This window comes from Humulus lupulus, chromosome 6 (genome assembly GCF_963169125.1).
Source record: "Humulus lupulus chromosome 6, drHumLupu1.1, whole genome shotgun sequence".
NCBI classification, from domain to species: Eukaryota; Viridiplantae; Streptophyta; class Magnoliopsida; order Rosales; family Cannabaceae; genus Humulus; species Humulus lupulus.
The window spans coordinates 5,965,476-5,988,985 of NC_084798.1; the positions used below are offsets into that span (position 1 = coordinate 5,965,476).

At 48.8% G+C, this 23,510-nt stretch overlaps 1 long non-coding RNA gene across 1 annotated transcript in view; it reads right to left on the reverse strand.

Annotated features, from left to right (window-relative positions):
- Positions 1-23,510, reverse strand: part of LOC133781527 (uncharacterized) — a 26,332-nt gene continuing 2,822 nt past the window's right edge. The window contains exons 4-5 of the long non-coding RNA XR_009870142.1: positions 323-372; positions 1-233 (exon numbers count right to left, since the gene is read on the reverse strand). This is a non-coding gene — a long non-coding RNA (uncharacterized LOC133781527). The remainder of the gene's footprint in view (positions 234-322; positions 373-23,510) is intronic.

Genomic DNA, 23,510 nt, shown 5'->3' on the forward strand with positions numbered 1-23,510 from the left:
AAAGAAAAATTATAAAGAAAATCTTATAGAATTTGAATAGAACAGAACCCAACATTTTTTTCCTACCACAACTAAATTGAGGTTGACCACATTTTGAACCAAGAAATAAAAGTTAAAAGTGAAGAAGACTTGACATACCATTTGGAAGCTCTCTCTCTGTCTAGAAGAACTCCAGTTTCAACAGCCCAACATCGAGCAACGTTCTCTTTTGTGTATCCACCGCCTCCAGTAACCTGCACAGGTACCATATTCTCTTCATGAGCCAGACGATGACAATAATAACTAATGACCAACCCAAGCTACAATAACAAAGAATTGGTACCATTAAGGGCAAATTGAGTTTCTTCACAAACTCAACACACTCAGCATGACCTGTAAGAAGCATCAAAAGAGATCATTTAATATCGTTCCAAAAAGCTAACCGAGCAGAAAGTCGTTAAACGTTATTTATTATTATTATTATTATTACTATCAAGATGATAGTTATTCAATAACTTCGGGTCCCGCAAAACAACTTCAGATGAAACTTCAAGTACTCAATTTTTTCCCCAGTTTTCTGACTGATATATATAGTATACTTCTGGCAACTCATTCTCATATTTGTCTTATATATAACTGTTATCCCCATTTCCTGTAAGGGTTTTGGGCCTTCGCCCCGGCCCACGGTCAGGGGACCAACTCGGCATTTGGGCCTTGTCCGGGGACTCTGGACTGGGCCTGTATAGATGGGTCCGGGACGTTCCTCCGGGTTCATCTTCAGCTTGAACGGTCCCGGCGGTGTCCGGAGTGCCCGGACCGTCGCGGCCATCGCGTCCTTATCCCGGGCCTGGTATGGTCCGGGCTCAAAGTAAACGTAGCGGGCCAAAGGTAAACGAACCTGGACCGCTTCATTCCCAGGCCACGGGCCAAGCGTCCAGGATCCTGAAACCGCCTCATTTCGCGTGAGCGTTGTCCCCCCACTTTTCGCCTGCAGAAAGGGTCACCTTGGGATTGTCTACTGGCGTGTCAGGACTGCGCAGCCAAGTACTCTGACCGGTCTTGTCTCCTGAATCGACCTCGTGACTCGAAGTGGTCAGAGCCAAAGTGCCGTTTTGTCGGGAGAATGCTGCGTCTCAGGGCAACTAGTTGGGCCTTAGCTGGTTTAGGGTTGGTGTATTGTATATCTTTTTAGCTTGGGCCTCCACTAGAAAGGCCCCTTGTGCACATTCCTCTGATGGGCCCGGGTCGGATCCGGCCCAAACCTGATGTCCCCCTCGGCCTATAAATATAAGTTGTAAAACAACGTAGAGGGGGAGAGAAGGCAGAAACTCTGTTCAGATATAATTAGAAAACTCCATTGTAAAAGCTTCTCCTAGCTCTAGTACAGATTTATATATGGACTCGTGGACTAAGGCTAGTTAACGCCCCAACCATGTAAAAACCTTGTGTCGATCTTCCATTTTCATTATTATTATCAGTAAATATCCCTCTTTAGGATAGTTGCCGAAAATCTCGGTTAACAGTTTGGTGCTTTCATTGAGAGCTGAAGGAAGCTAGCGCCAACGTCAGGCCTTTACTACGATGGTGAACACGCGTCACACCACCTTCGACCCTACTAACCCAGAGCAAGGCAACGGAGACCCACTGCCTTCTCAGCACATTCCTCAAGACCTGCCTGAAGACGTGCCTCCTCAGACCTCCCACCAAGGTGAGTCGCAAGACTACGAAGGTGAGGCAGAGTACGAAGTAGAAAACGAAGAAGAGTACTACGAGGAGAACGAGGGGGAGTATCACGATGAAGCTACGGACCCCGGGATCCCTCTCGACGATCAGCAAGACTCGGAGGTGACTAGACTGAGGCAGCAAATCCTGGATCAGGAACCCAGGATAGCCGAACAGGCGGAGGCGCACCGCCTAGTGCAAGAGTCTCTGCGAGCCCTGCAGGCACTGATGGTCGCGCAGGGCCCGGCGGCCAACCCCGCCGTTGGCCCGCAACCAGAAACATAACAACCCGCTCCCCAAGCGCAAGCCGGGGGTCCCAGGGGTGCCAGCCCGATCCGTCCCCCAGAGCCTCTCCCCGACACGGCTCCGAAAGTCCCGGACAAGGAGCGACGGACGACTCGGAAAAAGACTACCCCCGTCAATAAAGCCGGGGCACGTTCACGGCCGTTACCTAGGAAAGAGAAGGTGCGCCCTGTCCCAGGACGAGGCCAGCCCCGGCCCGCCCCAAGGGCGAACGAGAGGGAAAAGTCTTTGCACCCGAGTGCCTCGGTCAACAAGAAACATCGGGAACGATCCCGCCGCAAGGATCGTAACGCTCTCAGCTCCGGGGACGACACTTCCCGGGTAGATTTACGTGACGGAATGAATGCCTGGAAAGAGCGGGCCCGCAAGCAAAAAATCCTTCCTCGAAACGGCGACCTCAGGAACGACATAAACAACAGGCGGAACGAGAGAATCCCCCTGGAGGATAACGCGGCCAGGCGGCTCATGGAGCAAATGGCCGCATTAAAAAAGGTCACCGACCGCTTGGTCCGCAAGCAGGAAGGCGCGGACACTGACTCTGACGAAGGGGATAAAGAGCCGTGCGCGAGACATATCCTGGACGCCGTATTGCCCAAGGGGTTCAAGATGCCAAGCCTCGCCGCCTACACTGGAAGCACGGATCCTATGGATCATCTGTCCCGGTACAACCGACTCATGACCGTGGCTCACGTCAGCGACGACGGAAAATGCCTCTGCTTCTCCATCACGTTGGGCGGTCCCGCCGAAGAGTGGTGGAAAAGGCTTAAACCGGGGTCCATCCAAACATGGTCCGGGCTACAGTCAGCTTTCCGAAAGCAATTCGTGGCCGCCATGAGGATGGACATGCAAATCAGCGCCCTCGCCAATATTAAGCAAATGCCCGCGGAAACATTGAGGGCCTACATCCAGCGCTTCACTGAAGAAGCCTCCAAGACAAAGGTCGATGACGGACAGCGCCTGGTGGCACTACAGTCTGAAATCCGGGCCGGGTCCCCGCTCTGGGACGACATGCAGCGCAATAAAGCCGCCACTCTAGAAGAATTTATTAGGAGGGCCCAAGGATTCATCAACTGGGAGGAGGCTCAGATCCAGGCCTTTGGATGGCCCTCGGCTCCTCATCCAGTCCCTCAGACGATTCCAGGAGGTGTGGGACATTTCCCCGCGCAGTCCTACGCAACGCCCCCCATTGTCCTGGGGGCGGTTGTCGCGCCCGGCGTTAGTTACACGCCTACGGTGTACGGTCCTGCCGCTTCAGGATACGCCCCGGCCCAATCAACGCATTTCTTCGGGTATGGTGTCGCACCAGCAGGGCACAGTATGGCCCCTGTCGTGGCCCAGCAATCGCAGACCGGAGTAACCGAGGCAAGCGTGAATCCCTCCCGGGGTAAGCGGGCCGACAAAGGCCAAAACCGGCCAGAGTTGGCCAAAAAAGGGAAGAGGGGCTATGAGCCCCAATATTCAGAATACACTAACTTGGTGGACACCCGAGAAAACATCTACCTGGCTACAGAAAGAGTGATCCACTACCGAAAACCTAGCCCCATGTTTAGGGGGAGGAATCCCAGAGATACCAGCAAACGGTGCGCCTATCACAAAGATGTGGGCCACACCACCGACGAGTGTCGGCAGCTCAAAGATGAGATTGAAAACCTCATCAAGCTGGGGCACCTCCATCAGTGGGTAAGAATGCCCGTAGGCGTCCCGGGCATGTCAGCAAGCCCCGGGCAGTCTACGGCGCCGGTAACGACTCGTGCATACCCGCCCCAGGGAGGGTATGCGCCGGGACTCCCAGCGCAGGCCCCTCAGGGGGCCGTCGCCACGCAGGCCCCCGGTCCTGGAATGCCCGATCCTTCTGGGGCAACGCCCCCTCGAGTGGACGGGCACGTGTCGACCATATCAGGCGGACCCCACATAGGAGGACCTTCGAAGAATGATCAAAAGCGCTATCTGAGCGAGCTGGACCATGACCAAGAAGTTTGCGCCCTTGTCCAGGCCCCAGCTCAGTGCCCTAAACTGATGAACCTCCCCATCAAGTTCACGGAAGACGACGCCCGCAACGTCCATTTCCCGCACCACGACCCGCTGGTCGTGGATGCTCAAATTGCCAACAAGATGGTATCCCGAGTGTTGGTGGATGACGGAAGCTCCGTCAACTTGTTGTTCAAACCCGCCTTTGCAGCCATTGGCCTGACGGAGGCTGATCTGGCGTCCTGCCCGACCCAAATCTACGGCTTCAACGGAGATGCGCTCCTCCCCATGGGAAAGGTCCAGCTGCCCGTGACTCTGCGGGGCGAGTTGCAGCACTCGTTCAAGTTCTGCACCTTTGTGGTGGTGGATTTCCCGACCGCTTACAACGTCATCTTTGGCCGGCCCGCCCTGGTCGAGTTCGGGGCCATCACCTCCATCCGCCATCTATGCATGAAGTTCCCGTGCAGCAACGGAGGGATAGGGACGGTCCGCGGAGACCAGAAAAGCGCGTGAAAGTGTTACCATATCTCTGCCCGTCCCGTTTATATGGTCCGGGAGGAGCCCGTCGAGCCGGCACTCCGCCCGGCCGAGCAAGCTGTCCAGGACGAGGACGATCTGGACCCACGGTTGGGAGATGAGCGTGCCCTTGAGCCAATGGACGAAATAGAAGAGGTATGCATCAGTGACTCCGACCCTGCCAGGGTCATCCAACTGGGAAAGAGCCTGCCGGAGGACATTCGGGCCGCCATTATCGCCCAAGTCAAGGAAAACCAGGATCTTTTGGCATGGTCCCACTCCGATATGACCGGGATCGACCGCAATGTCATATGCCACGCGTTAAGTATTGACCCAAACGCGACCCCGGTCCGCCAGAAGCACAGACCTTTGGGGACGGAAAGGGCCGAGGCCCTCAAACTGGAGGTAGAGAAGCTGTCTTCCATTAACTTCATCTGCGAAGCTGTATACCCCGTATGGTTGGCCAACCCGGTCTTGGTGCCAAAACCTAACGGGACCTGGAGGACCTGCATCGACTTCACGGACCTCAACAAAGCATGTCCGAAAGACTGTTTCCCGCTCCCCCGGATAGACAAAATGGTGGATGCTACGTCCGGTTACGAGATCTTGAGTTTCATGGACGCCTACTCGGGCTACAACCAGATCTCCATGCACGTGGCAGATCAGGAGCACACCAGTTTCCAAACTGACAAGGGCATCTACTGCTATGTCGTCATGCCTTTCAGACTCAAGAATGCCGGAGCAACTTACCAGAGGCTCGTCAATCGAATGTTTAGGGCCCAGCTGGGGCGAAACATGGAAGTATACATCGACGATATGCTGGTCAAGTCCAAGACGTTGCGGGAACATTCGAACGATTTGGCGGAGGCTTTCGCGGTTATCCGGAAATACGGGATGAAGCTGAACCCTAAGAAGTGCACCTTCGGCGTCGCATCCGGGAAGTTCCTGGGCTTCATAGTGAGTTCCCGAGGAATCGAAGCCAACCCTGAAAAGATCAAGGCCCTGATCAACATGGCCTCTCCCCGGAAGCACAAGGACATTCAAAGCCTAAAGGGGCGAGTGGCCGCCCCGAGCCGTTTTGTCTTCAAGGCCACGGACAAGTGCGTCCCTTTTTTCAACGTCCTCCGGGGAAGCCAGCGGTTCGAATGGTCACCCGAGTGCGAAGAAGCCTTCCAGAAGCTGAAAGAGCACTTGGCCAAGGCCCCCATCCTGGCGAAGCCAGTCGAAGGAGAGCCTTTGTACTTATACCTGGCTGTGACCGAGCACGCCATCAGCGCCGCGTTGGTGCGCGAAGAGGAAAGGACTCAACTCCCAGTGTACTACGTGAGCAAGCGGTTACTAGACGCCGAATCTAGGTACCCGCTGATCGAAAAGCTGACTTTCTGCCTGCTGACGGCATCCCGGAAGCTTCGACCTTACTTCCAGGCCCACACAATAAAGGTCTTAACCAACCACCCCCTGCGGCAGGTGTTGCAGAAACCTGAGTCGTCGAGGAGACTCCTGAAATGGGCAATGGAGCTGAGCCAATTTGATATATCTTACGTACCCCAGGTGTCCATTAAGGGACAGGCCCTGGCCGATTTCATCGTCGAATGTTCCGGGATCACCCCAGAAGAGAGTGTCCTCGCGGCCTCCACTGCTCCCGTTTGGAAAATCTTCGTGGACGGAGCCTCGAACGAGAACGAGGCCGGCGCCGGGATCATCCTGGTGTCTCCGCAGGGGCACCAGCTACAAAACGCCCTCCGTTTCCAGTTCAAAGCATCGAATAACGAGGCGGAGCATTAGGCTGGCCGGCCTGCGTTTGGCCTGAGAAGTAGGGGCAGCAAACCTTGAAATATACAGCGATTCTCAGCTGGTAGTCAGACAGATTTCGGGGGAGTATCAGACCAAGGGAAAGCGAATGGCGGCATACGTGACCCAAACGAGGGAGATGCTCCAGACGTTCGCGGCGCATTCCCTCCGCCAGATTCCCCGGGAGAAGAACGTGTTCGCAGACACATTAGCGAAGCTGGAAACCGACGCAGAGGCCGAGTTGTCTGAGCTGGTCCCCGTCAACCATCTTCCCGTCCCAAGCATCGGGACTTCCACCGTCCACACCGTCGACCACTCCAATTCCTGGATGGGGCCGCTGATCTGCTACCTGTCCACCGGGGAGGTTCCGAACGAGCGAGCCGCGGCCAGGAAGCTCCTGTACTAGGCCCACTGATACGTCATGATGGACGGGAAACTCTATCGCCGGGGACTGTCTATGCCTTACCTCAGGTGCGTGTCCGGGACTGAGCTGGGCGCCATCATGCATGAGGTCCACGAATGCTTTTGCGGAGATCACACAGTCGGGCCCAGTTTGTCCAAGAAGATTCTGCGCCAAGGATACTTCTGGCCCACCATGAAAAGAGACTGCATAGACTACGTCTGCAAGTGCGAACAGTGCCAGAGGTACGCGAAGATCCCTCGGGCCCCCCCACAGAGATAACTTTGATGAACAGCCCCTGGCCCTTTGCAGTATGGGGGATCGATCTTGTGGGATCCCTCCCGACCGGGAAAGGAGGGGTAAAGTATGCCATTGTGGCGGTAGACTATTTCACGAAATGGGTTGAGGCGGAGCCTATGAACATGATCACGTCCAAGAAGGCCTTAGATTTCGTCGTCAACAACATAGTGTGTCGGTATGGCCTCCCCTACAAAATCATGTCCGACAACAGGAAGCAATTTGATAGCCTCTACTTCACGGATTTTTGGGAAAGGCACGGTATAGTGAAGAGTTTCTCCGCCGTGGCCAGGCCCCAGGCGAACGGACAGGCAGAAGACGTGAACAAAATCCTAAAAGGGACACTGAAGAAAAAGCTTCAGGCCTGTAAGAGCAAGTGGCCCGAAGAGCTCCCCGCGTATTGTGGGCCTACCGGACGACCGAAAGGACGTCAACCGGGCATACCCCATACTCAATGGTGTACGGATGCGAAGCCGTCGTCCCAATTGAAACGCCCATCCCGTCCCATCGACGCGACACATATGATCCCGCCCAGAACCACGCCTTACTCCAGGAATCACTGGACCTTATCGAGGAGATCCGAGAAGAGTCGCAAGTGCAGTTGAAGATGTACCAGGGCAAGATCGCTAAGCATTTCAACTCCAGAGTCAAGAGTCGTAAGTTTGAAACCGGCGATCTTGTAGAGTCCAAGAACTTTACTTAGCTAAGATAGATAATAGTATGATAGTATTTATAGCATTATCTTTGTTACTGTGGATTTTTGGTTCAGACCGGGAATTATTTGGACACTCATAGTAGTACTTATAGATTTTCTAAGCTTAATCTATAGTTTAAGAATATTAAGTATAACCTAAGGTTTGATTAATGTGACTGATATTAAGGATTATATTTATTATATTATAAGGTTTAGACATCAACCAATAGGATTTTAAGCACATGTTATGAATGGTAATTAAGGATTTAGTATTTTTGAGGATTAAATTAAATTAAGGTAAAGTTTGAATGATATAGGGTCAGTCAGCAGCTTTGAATACGTTAAAGGCTTAGTCAAGGCTGTTTACTCCATTCAAACTTAGCTAAAAATGTGTAATTTCATGTTTAATTATTCAGCGAGTGCCGATATATCGCAGCTATAGGGGGCGATATGTCGCAGCACGTAGATACGGAAAACACGAAACGATGCACGGTCGCCTCGGGCATACTGGCCCAGGCGATATATCGCCTACAGGGGGCGATATATCGCCTCCTTCAGCATGAATTCAAACTCTTTTGAATTCTTTTCCTTTCAGCCATTCAAACTCCTTCAACAGTCCAGCATCTTTTGAACGAGTCTTCAGCCTCTGCTGAACGATTATTCAAATGATTTTCACCTAAAAAGCCATTATTTTTATTCAAGTAAAATCAAGATATTTTCATTCCCAAACTCTATAAATAGGACCTAGTACCCAGCCATTATTCACCATTTTCTCTAAGTTCAGAGGCTGCTAGTGTTAAGTGAGTGTGAGAGTATAAACACTTGGTTTGGGGAAAAACTATAAGCTTAAACATCATAAGCTTATCAAACACTTTGGGAAGTGAGTTCTATAGTATTTCGGTGGAGGTTAGATCGATCTTGCAATCTTTGAGGTAAACCCAAAACTCTAGTTCTTTTCTATATTTTTATGTTATTTCCTTTCTCAAAACCTTCTACTCAGTCCCCTAACCTTATTCTTATTTTGGTTAGGGAATCCAAGCTTTTAAGCATATAAGTCGGTAAGTATGTTTTCTATGGTTTAGTCTTTCCATCTCTTTCATTTCATCTCCTTTCTTTAGACTTACTCTTTCTTATGGTTTTAGGAGTGTTCCAACAATCCCAACTCAGTCCATAATCTCGGTAACTTTGGTAAGGAAAATAGGCTAGAATCAACATGTTATGTGCTTATGTTATCTATATGATTTATGTTATTAAAAGTGTTATGATATGTATATGTGTATGTTTGTAGGCTTGGGCATATGACCCATATGACTAACAAGACCCCAAATGGGTTATGGGCATATGACCTACTTAGCTAGTAGGACCCCACTAATCCCATGGGCATATGCTTGTTTAGTCTATGGGACCCCAAGTAATAATGGCCATTATAATAAGTGAATTATGTGTTATGATATGTCTTTACGTTATTATGAAATTATGTTTATGTTTATGACTATGTGTTAGATTTTTCCTTGCTGGGCATTAGGCTCATTCCTTTCTGTTTATGTGCAGGAAATAAGCTTTAGAGGCGGTAAGATTCGTGACGCTTAGAGGATGTGTATCGATGGTGAATGGAGTCAAGGGGCCGAGCGTTATTCGATTCGAGGATGTAGTCTTATTTATGTTTTTATGGTTTTTAAATGTATTTTTCCGCATTTTCTATGTAACCCTTTTTACTTTAAGTTATTTTTGTTTTAAAGACAATGGGTACCCATATCCTACTTATTTTTATGAAAGTAACCTTTGTTTCTACAAGTTTATAATAAGTTATGGTATTTCCGCAAAAATGTAAGTTTTATGTATAGATTCGTTAATGGTCCAAATAGTCTAGATTAGTGGGTCGTTACAGTTGGTATCAGAGAAACGGTTCCTTCGCATGAAGTTCTCCTCGATACACATGCTCAAAGCTCCGAATCGGACCGCCAAGTAAGTGTTTAAGTTACAAGTTACAAGTTACTTTGTCTATGTGTATAGCTAACAACTTTAGTGTTTATGTTTTCAGTTAAGAATGAACGGAGCTTTAAGCAATGAGGATATCCGAGCCATTAAGGCTTTAAAAAGAATAAGGGAGCCAAGAAACACCGTAGGAGCACTAGAAAAGATCACCCAAAGATTGATCTTGTTCCACAAAGAGATAGGTCACCTTCAAGAGTCTAAGAAAATCATGATGAGAGCTGGAGAACAATATGTCCTAGTAATTAGGCTTTTAAAAGATTTTCCTTCAGCAATTTTAACTTTAGAAGAAATATGGGAGAATATAAATAATGATGATGACTTACAAGCAGCCCTAAGATATTATTCTCTCATACTTAAGTTCACCTATGACTTAGAGTTTCAATTCACTAATGAGCAACAACATAGGATCTTCTTGAATCTTCCCCGAGGAAATTTTGAGGCTCAAGACAATGATGATTATAAGGAGATAGATAATGATATGCTAGATGAAGGATCGGATGTAGAAGATCCCGATTTTTAAGAATAGCTAGTTTTTCAATGTTTGTTTTGTTTATTTCTTTATTTTATGATTGTAATAAGTAAAAATTATTATTTTTTTTTTTTCCAAATTAAGTTCATGTTATTTTATTTTCATGTATGAGTTTGATTTTTTCGCAATCATAATGAGTAATAAATAAAATGAATAATGACTAAGTTCAGTGAAGGTGGATACAAATCAATGAACCAAGTTTCCTTATTGAGAGTTAGGGGGCCTTAGTAGTGGGAACGATTTTACTGATCCCAGCCCTACCTCAATATGGTTAACTTTGGAACAAAGATAAGTTTCGAGCCTGAGAATTAAGTCATATAGGATGATTAGAAACACACTTAGAAAATAAAGATGACTTATTTTTCTAAGTATAGAAACCCACTCTAATAATAAATAAAGACCTATATAATTTTTCATAAGAAGTCATAATAAATAGGTCCGAGATATGTTTGTTTTAGAATAAGTTTTTGCCTTAGAGCCTATTAGGGTAAGTTCTAACAAGTTCTCGACTGTTAGAACTTTTGGTGAAGATGTCGCTCCGAAGATCTGCACGCACCAACGGAAACGCCTCCAACGTTGTTCCAACGACCAATGATGCCCTCCAGTTCGCAGAAGAGGAGTGCGTGCTACTACTAGCCGCAACGTGCCGACACCGTCAGCTGACAACACCGCGGAAATCGCTAGACGGCGACAACAAGTCGAGGAACTCTTGCAGCAACAACGTCAACAGGCGCAGACTCAGCCTCAGCCTCCGCCGCAACCGCAGCCGCAGCTACAACAAATGGCCCTAGCACCCCAACAAGTTGGTCCATATGGGGGATGGCCAGTGACGAACTACGCGCCACATCCAGTACCGAATATGGAGTCAGTGTATGAAAGGTTCCGTAAGCAGCACGCTCCAAACTTCGAAGGGACTATAGACCCCTTTGAGGCAGAAGAGTGGCTAAGGAATGTGGAGCCAATTCTTACGCACATGAACCTCAGTAATACGGACCGCATATCCTGCGTCTCGTCATTACTCAGGAAGGATGACAGAATATGGTGGGGCTTAGTTCAGCAGACTAACGATGTCACCACCATGATATGGACAAGATTTGTGGAGCTGTTCCACAAGAAGTATTACACCTCGGCAGTCACCGCTAATGATAAAAGAATATGCTCGTCAGTTCAACAGATTAGTCAAGTTTGCACCAAAGTTGGTCCCAACCGACTTTACGAGGTTGACCAAGTTCGTCAGAGGACTTAGACCAAAGATGGAATTAGGGGTTAAGTTAGCAAACCTGGGAACCACTACCTATGCCAATGTTCTAGAAACGGCAATCGAAGTAGAAAGGATTCTGATGAATGAGAAGAAGGATTAAACGATGGTTCCAGACCAAAGTCTTTGCATTGACCCAAGGAGGAACCCATGCTAGTAACAAGGATTTACAGGTCAGATCCTATCCTCGATAGTATATGTTCTAGTATCGCTTGATTGGTAGCTGTATACTCGTAGATCTCGTTAGGAATGATAGAAAAACTAGACAAACCTAGTGAAAGATTTAGAACTAGGTTTGCAACCGGGTTGCCTTTGGGCAAAGTAGTTCTATCATCACGAATTGTACGAGGAGTACCAATCAAGATTGAGGACAAGGAACTAGAAGGAGACCTGATAGAGCTGGTGATCAAAGACTTCGACGTCATACTAGGCATGGATTGGCTAGCACGGCATGGCGCAACGATCGACTGCAGACGCAAGAAGGTGATGTTCGAGACTCCTGACGGCCAGAAACTGTGCTTCATGGGACAAGCTTCAGGACTACGTACACCGCTAGTGTCATCTCTCAAAGCTCAGAGAATGATGGAGAAAGGATGCCAAGCGTTCTTAGCCAGCATCACGAATGTGGAGAAGGAGACATCACTCAAAGTTGGAGATGTTCGGGTTATACAAGAATTTCCAGAAGTTTTCCCCGATGACTTGCCAGGATTGCCGCCAACTAGAGAAATAGACTTCACGATAGAATTAGTACCCGGCACCGAGCCTATCTCTAAGGCACCATACCGGATGGCACCTACGGAACTCAAGGAGTTAAAGACGCAGCTACAAGAACTCCTAGACTTGGGTTTCATTAGGCCAAGCCATTCACCATGGGGAGCTCCGGTACTATTCGTGAAGAAGAAGGACGGAAGTATGCGCATGTGCATAGACTACCGTGAGCTGAATAAAGTAACGATTAAGAACAAATACCCGCTACCTCGGATTGATGATTTGTTTGATCAACTCTGAGGTGCGACTGTATTCTCTAAGATCGATTTACGGTCCGGGTATCATCAGCTCAAGGTAAAGGGAGAAGATATCCCTAAAACAGCCTTTAGGACTCGTTATGGACATTACGAGTTCTTGGTTATGTCTTTTGGTCTTACTAACGCGCCAGCCGCGTTTATGGACTTAATGAATAGGGTCTTCAAAGACTACTTGGATAAATTCGTCGTTGTGTTCATCGATGACATTTTAATTTACTCCAAGGATGAAGTGGAGCACGAGGAACACTTGAGGATGATTTTGACGCGATTGAAGGAGCACCAACTCTACGCGAAGTTCAAGAAATGCGAGTTTTGGCTCTCACAAGTGGCGTTCCTCGGGCACATCTTATCGAAAGACGGAGTTGCAGTAGATCCATCGAAGGTAGAGGCCGTGAAGGATTGGCCTAGACCAAAGAACGCGTCGGAAGTAAGAAGCTTCTTAGGGCTAGCAGGTTACTATAGAAATTTTGTAGAGCGCTTTTCTAAGATAGCCACTCCACTCACCAACCTGACCCAGAAGCAACAAAAGTTTAACTGGAACGATAAGTGTGAAGAAAGCTTCCAGTTGCTTAAGGATAAGCTTTGCTCAACACCAGTACTTAGTGTACCGACACCCGACGATAAGTTCGTTGTCTAATGCGATGCATCAAAGCTAGGATTGGGATGCGTGTTGATGCAAAAATGACAAGCTGATAGCCTACGCCTCACGTCAGTTGAAGGAGTATGAACAACGCTATCCAACTCACGATATGGAGTTGGCAGCGGTGGTCGTTGCATTGAAAATCTGGTGCCATTATCTTTACGGAGAACGGTGCGAGATTTATACGGACCACAAGAGTTTAAAATACTTCTTTACGCAGAAGGAGCTCAACATGAGGCAGCGCAGGTGGATAGAATTAGTCAAGGATTACGACTGCGAAATCCTATACCACCCAGGGAAGGCGAACGTAGTTGCCGATGCGCTTAGTAGGAAAAGCTATGGGAACTTAGCAGTCTTATCTGGAATAGAAAAGCCGCTACAGCAGGAGCTTATCAGTACCAGAATAGAAGTGGTTGTAGGCAAGCTGGCTAACTTGTCTATCCAATCAAATCTGCTAGAGGACATACGGATTGGTCAGAGACATGAGGAATCGCTAGCACCACACATGGATGCAGTCAGAAAAAGCAAGACTACAGATTTCTCAATATCCAGTAAAGGTTTATTGAGATATAAGGATCGGGTATGCGTGCCAGACGATCAAAGTATCAAGAAGACGATCCTAGAAGAAGCGCACAATACCCCGTACTCAGTTTATCCAGGGTCTACCAAGATGACTCATGGCATCAAGGCAGTCTATTGGTGGCCAGGGATGAAGAAGGACATAGCGGAGTATGTATCTAAGTGTCTGGTATGCCAGCAAGTTAAGGCGGAGCATCAGCGGCCTGCAGGATTATTGCAACCGCTTAGCATACTGGAATGGAAGTGGGACGATATAGCCATGGACTTCGTGACGGGTCTGCCAAAGACTAATAAGCAGCATGATTCCGCTTGGATAGTCATAGATAGACTGACCAAGTCGGCTCATTTTCTGCCTGTTAGAACGTCATGCACGGCAGACCAATATGCAGACATCTACATCCAAGAGATCGTACGATTGCATGGAATCCCCAAGACTATGGTGTCAGATAGAGGATCAGTATTTACGTCAAGATTTTGGAGAAACTTACAGTGAGATATGGGTACTAAGTTAAGCCTTAGTACAACTTTCCATCCTCAGACAGATGGGTAGTCTGAGCGTACGATTCAGATTTTAGAGGATATGCTACGCGCGTGTATACTTGATTTAGGAGGATCGTGGAACAAGTACTTACCACTGATCAAGTTCTCGTACAAACAACTGCTACCAGTCAACGATCGGAATGGCACCTTATGAGTTGCTATATGGACGAAGGTACCGATCACCTTTGCACTAGGACGAGGTAGGAGAAAGGCAGCTTCTAAGGCCCGAAGCTGTTAGACAAGCTCAAGAAGCAGTAACGCTTATTAGACAGCGTATGCTGGCTGCTCAAAGCCGTCAGAAAAGCTATGCGGATACCAAGCGACGCGATGTGGAATTCCAAGTTGGAGATCAAGTCTTCATGAAGATATCTCCTATGAAAAGTGTCAAGCGGTTCGGAAAGAAAGGCAAGCTTAGTCCCCGATTCATAGGTCCTTTTAGATATTGGACAAAGTGGGAACAATTGCGTATAGACTAGCCCTACCGCCAGCACTAGCCGATAGTCACAACGTCTTCCACATCTCAATGTTACGCAAATATGTGTCAGACCCATCTCACGTCCTCAAATACGATACGATAGCACTCCAGAAAGACTTAAGTTATGAGGAACGACCGGTTAGCATCCTAGATAGAGGGATGAAGTAGTTACGGTCCAAGAGCTTTCCTATAGTCAAAGTCCTATGGAGCAATAGTTCTGAATGCGAGGCAACGTGGGAGTTGGAGGAGGACATGCAAGGCCGGTATCCGGAGTTATGTGATAAGTAAATTTCGAGGACGAAATTCTTTTTAGTAGGGGAGAATTGTAGAGTCCAAGAACTTTACTTAGCTAAGATAGATAATAGTATGATAGTATTTATAGCATTATCTTTGTTACTGTGGATTTTTGGTTCAGACCGGGAATTATTTGGACACTCATAGTAGTACTTATAGATTTTCTAAGCTTAATCTATAGTTTAAGAATATTAAGTATAACCTAAGGTTTGATTAATGTGACTGATATTAAGGATTATATTTATTATATTATAAGGTTTAGACATCAACCAATAGGATTTTAAGCACATGTTATGAATGGTAATTAAGGATTTAGTATTTTTGAGGATTAAATTAAATTAAGGTAAAGTTTGAATGATATAGGGTCAGTCAGCAGCTTTGAATACGTTAAAGGCTTAGTCAAGGCTGTTTACTCCATTCAAACTTAGCTAAAAATGTGTAATTTCATGTTTAATTATTCAGCGAGTGCCGATATATCGCAGCTATAGGGGGCGATATGTCGCAGCACGTAGATACGGAAAACACGAAACGATGCACGGTCGCCTCGGGCATACTGGCCCAGGCGATATATCGCCTACAGGGGGCGATATATCGCCTCCTTCAGCATGAATTCAAACTCTTTTGAATTCTTTTCCTTTCAGCCATTCAAACTCCTTCAACAGTCCAGCATCTTTTGAACGAGTCTTCAGCCTCTGCTGAACGATTATTCAAATGATTTTCACCTAAAAAGCCATTATTTTTATTCAAGTAAAATCAAGATATTTTCATTCCCAAACTCTATAAATAGGACCTAGTACCCAGCCATTATTCACCATTTGCTCTAAGTTCAGAGGTTGCTAGTGTTAAGTGAGTGTGAGAGTATAAACACTTGGTTTGGGGAAAAACTATAAGCTTAAACATCATAAGCTTATCAAACACTTTGGGAAGTGAGTTCTATAGTATTTCGGTGGAGGTTAGATCGATCTTGCAATCTTTGAGGTAAACCCAAAACTCTAGTTCTTTTCTATATTTTTATGTTATTTCCTTTCTCAAAACCTTCTACTCAGTCCCCTAACTTTATTCTTATTTTGGTTAGGGAATCCAAGCTTTTAAGCATATAAGTCGGTAAGTATGTTTTCTATGGTTTAGTCTTTCCATCTCTTTCATTTCATCTCCTTTCTTTAGACTTACTCTTTCTTATGGTTTTAGGAGTGTTCCAACAATCCCAACTCAGTCCATAATCTCGGTAACTTTGGTAAGGAAAATAGGCTAGAATCAACATGTTATGTGCTTATGTTATCTATATGATTTATGTTATTAAAAGTGTTATGATATGTATATGTGTATGTTTGTAGGCTTGGGCATATGACCCATATGACTAACAAGACCCCAAATGGGTTATGGGCATATGACCTACTTAGCTAGTAGGACCCCACTAATCCCATGGGCATATGCTTGTTTAGTCTATGGGACCCCAAGTAATAATGGCCATTATAATAAGTGAATTATGTGTTATGATATGTCTTTACGTTATTATGAAATTATGTTTATGTTTATGACTATGTGTTAGATTTTTCCTTGCTGGGCATTAGGCTCATTCCTTTCTGTTTATGTGCAGGAAATAAGCTTTAGAGGCGGTAAGATTCGTGACGCTTAGAGGATGTGTATCGATGGTGAATGGAGTCAAGGGGCCGAGCGTTATTCGATTCGAGGATGTAGTCTTATTTATGTTTTTATGGTTTTTAAATGTATTTTTCCGCATTTTCTATGTAACCCTTTTTACTTTAAGTTATTTTTGTTTTAAAGACAATGGGTACCCATATCCTACTTATTTTTATGAAAGTAACCTTTGTTTCTACAAGTTTATAATAAGTTATGGTATTTCCGCAAAAATGTAAGTTTTATGTATAGATTCGTTAATGGTCCAAATAGTCTAGATTAGTGGGTCGTTACAGATCTGGTCCTGCGGAGGGTCTTCCCTGCCACTCAGGATCCGGGAGTAGGGGTTCTGGGCCCCAATTGGGAAGGGCCGTATGAGATCCAGCAAGAGGTCTGCCCCGGAACATACCACTTGAAGCGGCTCGATGGCTCCGAGGTTCCGCGAGCCTGGAACGCAGAACACCTCCGTAAATACAACCAGTAGCCCAAGGGCTCGTCCCAGTTTAATGTTTACGCTGTAACATGTACACCTCAAGGCTAATTCCCTTTTTGAACAATGAAAATGTCGTGTGCAAAACGTCATAGAGGGCTATTATTCCCATGAAAATGTTTGCCTCAGGGCCAATCCTTTTCGAATTTCTTTCTCAAGTGACCCCAGACCAATCTCCGCTCACTTGCGGGGGTGTCATCCCAGGCAAAATATAACAAACAGGACCGAGCCCAAGGCCAGTCCCACCCCGGACGAACGACGTCCGGGGGTGTGAAAAAGGGAACCGAGCCCAAGGCCGGTCCCACCCCGGACGAACAATGTCCGGGAGTAAAAATAAGAGGACCGAGCCCAAGGTCTGTCACACCCTTGACGAACGACGTCCGGGGTATGAAAAAGGGCACCGATCCCAAGGCCGGTCCCACCCCGAACAAACAATGTCCGGGAGTATAAAAATAAGAGCACCAGGTACAAAGTCGGTCCCACCCCGGACGAACGACGTCCGGGGGTATGAATAAGAGGACCGAGCCCAAGGCCGGTCCCACCCCGGACGAAAAATGTACGGGAGTATAAAAATAAGAGGACCAGGTCCAAGGCCGGTCCCACCCCGGACGAACGACGTCCGGGGGTATGAATAAGAGGACCGAGCCCAAGGTCGGTCAAACCCCGGACGAACGACGTCCGGGGGTATCAAAAAGGGAACGATCCCAAGGCCGGTCACACCCCGAACGAACAATGTCCGGGATTATAAAAACTAGAGGACCTGGTCCAAGGCCGGTCCCACCCCGGACGAACGACGTCCAGGGGTATGAATAAGAGGACCGAGCCCAAGACTGGTCCCAACCTGGATGAACGACGTCTGGGGGTATGAATAAGAGGACCGAGCCAAAGGCCGGTCCCACCCGAACGAACGATGTTCGGGAGTAAAAATAAGAGGACCTAGCCCAAGGCCGGTCCCACCCCGGACGAACAACGTCCGGGGGTATGAAAAAGGGAACCGAGCCCAAGGCCGGTCCCACCCCGAACGAACAATGTCCGGGAGTATAAAAATAAGGGGAACAGGTCCAAGGCCAGTCCCACCCCGGACGAACGACGTCCGGGAGTATGAATAAGAGGACCGAGCCCAATGCCGGTCCCACCCCGGACGAACGACGTCCGGGGGTGTGAAAAAGGGAATCGAGCCCAAGGCCGGTCCCACCCCGGACGAATAATGTCCGGGAGTATAAAAATAAGAGGATCAGGTCCAAGGCCGGTCCCACCCCGGACGAACGACGTCCGGGGGTATGAATAAAAGGACCAGGTCCAAGGCCGGTCCCACCCCGGACGAACGACGTTCGGGGGTATGAATAAGAGGACCGAGGCAAAGGCCAGTCCCACCCCGGACGAACGATGTCCGGGAGCAAAAATAAGAGGACCGAGCCCAAGGCCGGTCCCACCCCGGACGAACGACGTCCGGGGTATGAAAAAGGGAACCCAGCCCAAGGCCGGTCCCACCCCGGACGAACAATGTCCGGGAGTATAAAAATAAGAGGACCAGGTCCAAGGTCGGTCCCACCTCGGACGAACGAAATCCGGGGGTATGAATAAGAGGACCGAGCCCAAGGCCAGTCCCACCCCGGACGAACGACGTCCGGGAGAATGAATAAGAGGACCGAGCCAAAGGCCGGTCCCACCCCGGACGAACGACGTCCGGGGGTATGAAAAAGGGATCTGAGCCCAAGGCCGGTCCCACCCCGAACGAACAATGTCCGGGAGTATTAAAATAAGAGGACCAGGTCCAAGGCCGGTCCCACCCCGGATGAACGACGTCCTGAGGTATGAATAAGAGGACCAGGTCCAAGGCCGGTCCCACCCCGGACGAACGACGTCCGGGGTTATGAATAAGAGGACCGAGCCCATGGCCGGTCCCACCCCGGACGAACGATGTCCGGGAGTAAAAATAAGAGGACCGAGCCCAAGGCCGGTCCCACCCCGGGCGAACGACGTCCGGGGGTAAAAATGGCCGGGTCCCACCCCGGATGAACGATGTCCAGGAGTAAAAATAAGAGGACTGAGCCCAAGGCCGGTTCCACCCTGGACGAACGACGTCCGGGGGTATGAAAAAGGGTACCGAGCCCAAGGCCGTTCCCACCCCGGACGAACGACGTCCGGGGGTATGAAAAAGGGAACCGAGGCCAAGGCCGGTCCCACCCCGGACGAACAATGTCCGGGGGTATAAAAATAAGAGGACCAGGTCCAGGCCGGTCCCACCCCGGACGAACGACGTCCGGGGGTATGAATAAAAGAACCGGCCCATGGCCGGTCTCACCCCGGACGAACGACGTCCGGGGTATGAATAAGAGGACCGAGCCAAAGGTCGGTCCCACCCCGGACGAACGATGTCCGGGAGTAACAATAAGAGGACCGAGCCCAAGGCCGGTTCCACCTCGGACGAACGACATCCGGGGGTATGAAAAAGGGAACCGAGCCCAAGGCCGGTCCCACCCCGAACGAACAATGTCCGGGAGTATAAAAATAAGAGGACCAGGTCCAAAGCCGGTCCCACCCCGGACGAATGACGTCCGGGGGTATGAATAAGAGGACCGAGCCCAAGGCCGGTCCCACCCCGGACGAACGACGTCTGGAGGTATGAATAAGAGGACCGAGCCAAAGGCCGGTCCCACCCCGGACGAACGATGTCCGGGAGTAAAAATAAGAGGACCGAGCCCAAGGCCGGTCCCACCCCGGGCGAATGACGTCCGGGGGTGTGAAAAAAGGAACCGAGCCCAAGGCTGGTCCCACCCTGGACGAACAATGTCCAGGAGTATAAAAATAAAAGGACCGAGCCCAAGGCCGGTCCCACCCCGGACGAGCAACGTCCGGGGGTATAAAATTAAAACGACCGGGCCAGGGCCTGTCCCGTCCCGGGCGAACAACGTCCAACCTGGACAGGTCGATCTTCGGAGTACAAAAGCATCCGGTCGATCCTAGGGCAAAGCCAGGACCTAAAATTTAAGGAAAAACGCACTCCGGGTTAAACAAAGACCCAAGGGCCCCGAGCAGTGCCAAGACTAGTCGTCGGGTCCAGTCCCGGCCGTTGGAACCAGGACAAAACCCCTGCAATCAGTTAGTCGCGACAACAACTTCTTACTGAACGGTGAAAGGAAAAATCTCTTAAAAACCAAAGGAAGAAACAGTGTTTTAAAATTTAATTACAATCTAAAAACATTAACAATAGAACGAGGCCGGCACAAGGGCCTACAGCGCGTCCGCCCGGAGGTTCGCATCCTCCCTCTCCTTGGCCTCATACTCGGCACGCTTCGAGTCGGGATCAGGGAAGACAAGGAGGTTCATGTTCTTGTCCTTGCACCAGGCCATATAAATGGCCTCGTCAAAGGTGACATCCACTAAGTTGTCGGCCTCCTCCTTCTTCTGACGGGTGGTTTCGTGCGCCGCTTTCTCCTGAAGAAGGGAGTCGCCCAGCTCAAGGACTCGGGCTTTCAGGATCCGGATCTCCTCCTTGTCCAGGACGGACTGTGCCGCGGCCGTCTCCAAGAGATTCGCCCTTTCGTCAGCAACTTTTGTCGTCCGGGACAACTCCTCTTCCAACCCGGTCTTGGCACGGCTAATTTCCTCGCGCTCCGCCTTCGCGCGTGCCAACTCTTCTTGGAGGTGGGTTGTCTCCCTGCTAAGAGTCTCCTTGACGGCCTCCCTCTGGTTCACGGCCGCCTCTATTTCCAGCTTGGCCGTCTCCATCTTAAGGGCGAGCTCGGCTACTAAGTCGGCACTCCTTTGAGATAGCAAGTCAACCTGGGGCAAACAAAAGTTAGAAAAAGAAATCACCACCAACAAATGACTAAGGAACATGAGATGAAAATTACCGCGGTGGCCTGGTGGCGGAGAGCCTGAGAGATAAACAGCACGTCCGGATTGGCTATCGTGGCGTACCTCTTCAGCTGGAGGTTGGACATAGTGCTCCCGACCTGATCAAGCAGATCAGCAGCCATGGGGGCAATGTCCTGGCCCAGCTTGGGGCGGAATCCCATCTCGGCAGCTAACCGATCCACGATCGGCTGAGGAGCGCTGAACTCGGCAGGACGATCCGAAAACTCGACCTGACGACGGATTGTCAGGGCCTTGTAAGCATCGTCTCTCCAGCATCGGCCGTTCTCCCAGGTCCGGACGCCTCGTGACGTGCGCTGACACCCTAGCCTAGGCCTAGCGGACTTTGGGAGGCCTAGGCGACTCTTCGAGGCCCTTGCAGCAGTCACGTGGCGACACGTGTGTCACTATTCTTGAAGCAGGCCAAGGGTAAACGTCCCCGGAGTACGGCAAATGGTCCGGGCTGAGTAACCTGCCACTGCCACGGCCTTTCCGCCAAGCCTCCTGGCCCTGACAGGAATTGGGGAGGCAACTTGGCAAGAACCGCGAGGGTGGTGCAACCCTCCTCCCAGTTAGCCCGGGTGAAGGCTTGGGGGGTAAATGTTATCCCCATTTCCTGTAAGGGTTTTGGGCCTTCGCCCCGGCCCACGGTCAGGGGACCAACTCGGCATTTGGGCCTTGTCCGGGGACTCTGGACTAGGCCTGTATAGATGGGTCCGGGACGTTCCTCCGGGTTCATCTTCAGCTTGAACGGTCCCGGCGGTGTCCGGAGTGCCCGGACCGTCGCGGCCATCGCGTCCCTGTCCCGGGCCTGATATGGTCCGGGCTCGAAGTAAACGTAGCGGGCCAAAGGTAAACGAACCTGGACCGCTTCATCCCCAGGCCACGGGCCAGGCGTCCAGGATCCTGAAACCGCCTCATTTCGCGTGAGCGTTGTCCCCCCACTTTTCGCCTGCAGAAAGGGTCACCTTGGGATTGTCTACTGGCGTGTCAGGACTGCGCATCCAAGTACTCTGACCAGTCTTGTCTCCTGAATCGGCCTCGTGACTCGAAGTGGTCAAAGCCAAAGTGCCGTTTTGTCGGGAGAATGCTTGCGTCTCAGGGCAACTAGTTGGGCCTTAGCTGGTTTGGGGTTGGTGTATTGTATATCTTTTTAGCTTGGGCCTCCACTAGAAAGGCCCCTTGTGCACATTTCTCTGATGGGCCCGGGTCGGATCCGGCCCAAACCTGATGTCCCCCTCGGCCTATAAATATAAGTTGTAAAACAACGTAGAGGGGGAGAGAAGGCAGAAACTCTGTTCAGATATAATTAGAAAACTCCATTGTAAAAGCTTCTCCTAGCTCTAGTACAGATTTATATATGGACTCGTGGACTAAGGCTAGTTAACGCCCCAACCACGTAAAAACCTTGTGTCGATCTTCCATTTTCAATATTATTATCAGTAAATATCCCTCTTTAGGATAGTTGCCGAAAATCTCGGTTAACAATAATAATTGGCCTTAGTACTCGCATATTGTGAAGAGAAGAGTATAATAGAGAATAATTTATAACATAAAGAGAAGAAAATAATATATATATATTATTTGTAGAGAAGAAAGAAAAAAAAGCCTATTATTGTAGAAACCAAAACAGAATAGAAGCTGGAAATTTCATTGCAAATAGGATCAGAAGCTCCACTAGAAAAAACTTGATTGGTTGGTAATCAAGCTAACCTATTTTCAATATTTGTATCTAATAAAAGGGAGATATTGTTGGAACTTATAATATATATGAGTGTGAATTATTAAAAAATAGAAAATGTGCTTTAATGACTCCCTAGAGGAAGAGTCCCACATTGGTTTAGGATACTCTCTTGTAAGGGTATATAGAGTGTGGACTTCAGCCTTGGGGTTGTGCCCCAAGGGGTACCCACTTTTGTGGGAGAGGGAGGAGTCACACAAAGGCTCACCTGACCACCACACATGCGCGCGCGCCGCCGGCCGTCCGACCGACCTGGCTGGTTGGTGTGGTGTGCACCTTATTATTTTTTATTTAATAAAAACGTGGTTAATAAGTGGTAAACTGAAGACTTAATCTCTTCAGATTTTTAAGGATTCCAACTGCCATGCCTCTCCCACGTTTTAATAAAACGTCTTTCTTCCCGTTAATTAAGATCCAATTTTTTTTAAAAAGGGCGATTAGTTTTTAGAACGTGATATCTTTTTCAGAAAACATAACTCTCTACAACATTTTTACGATTAAAAATCCGAGCAGCAATATCATAAGGGTGTGGTATACGACGGTTTCTCTACAGTGCAGTGGAGGTCCGATCACAGTTACGACTGGGCTGTTTTATCCTGGGGACGACGGGGCTGATAGTCTGCTTGCACGAATTCTGGGCAGTGCCGCGAACGTCTTAAAGAGAGCGACCTAGTCCGCGACTCAACCCAGATAATCATTCGGTAATTTCGTTCCTTTTTATTTCTGCAGCAACTTTTTACAACAAATTTAAGACGTTTAGTTTCTGCCATGACTACCG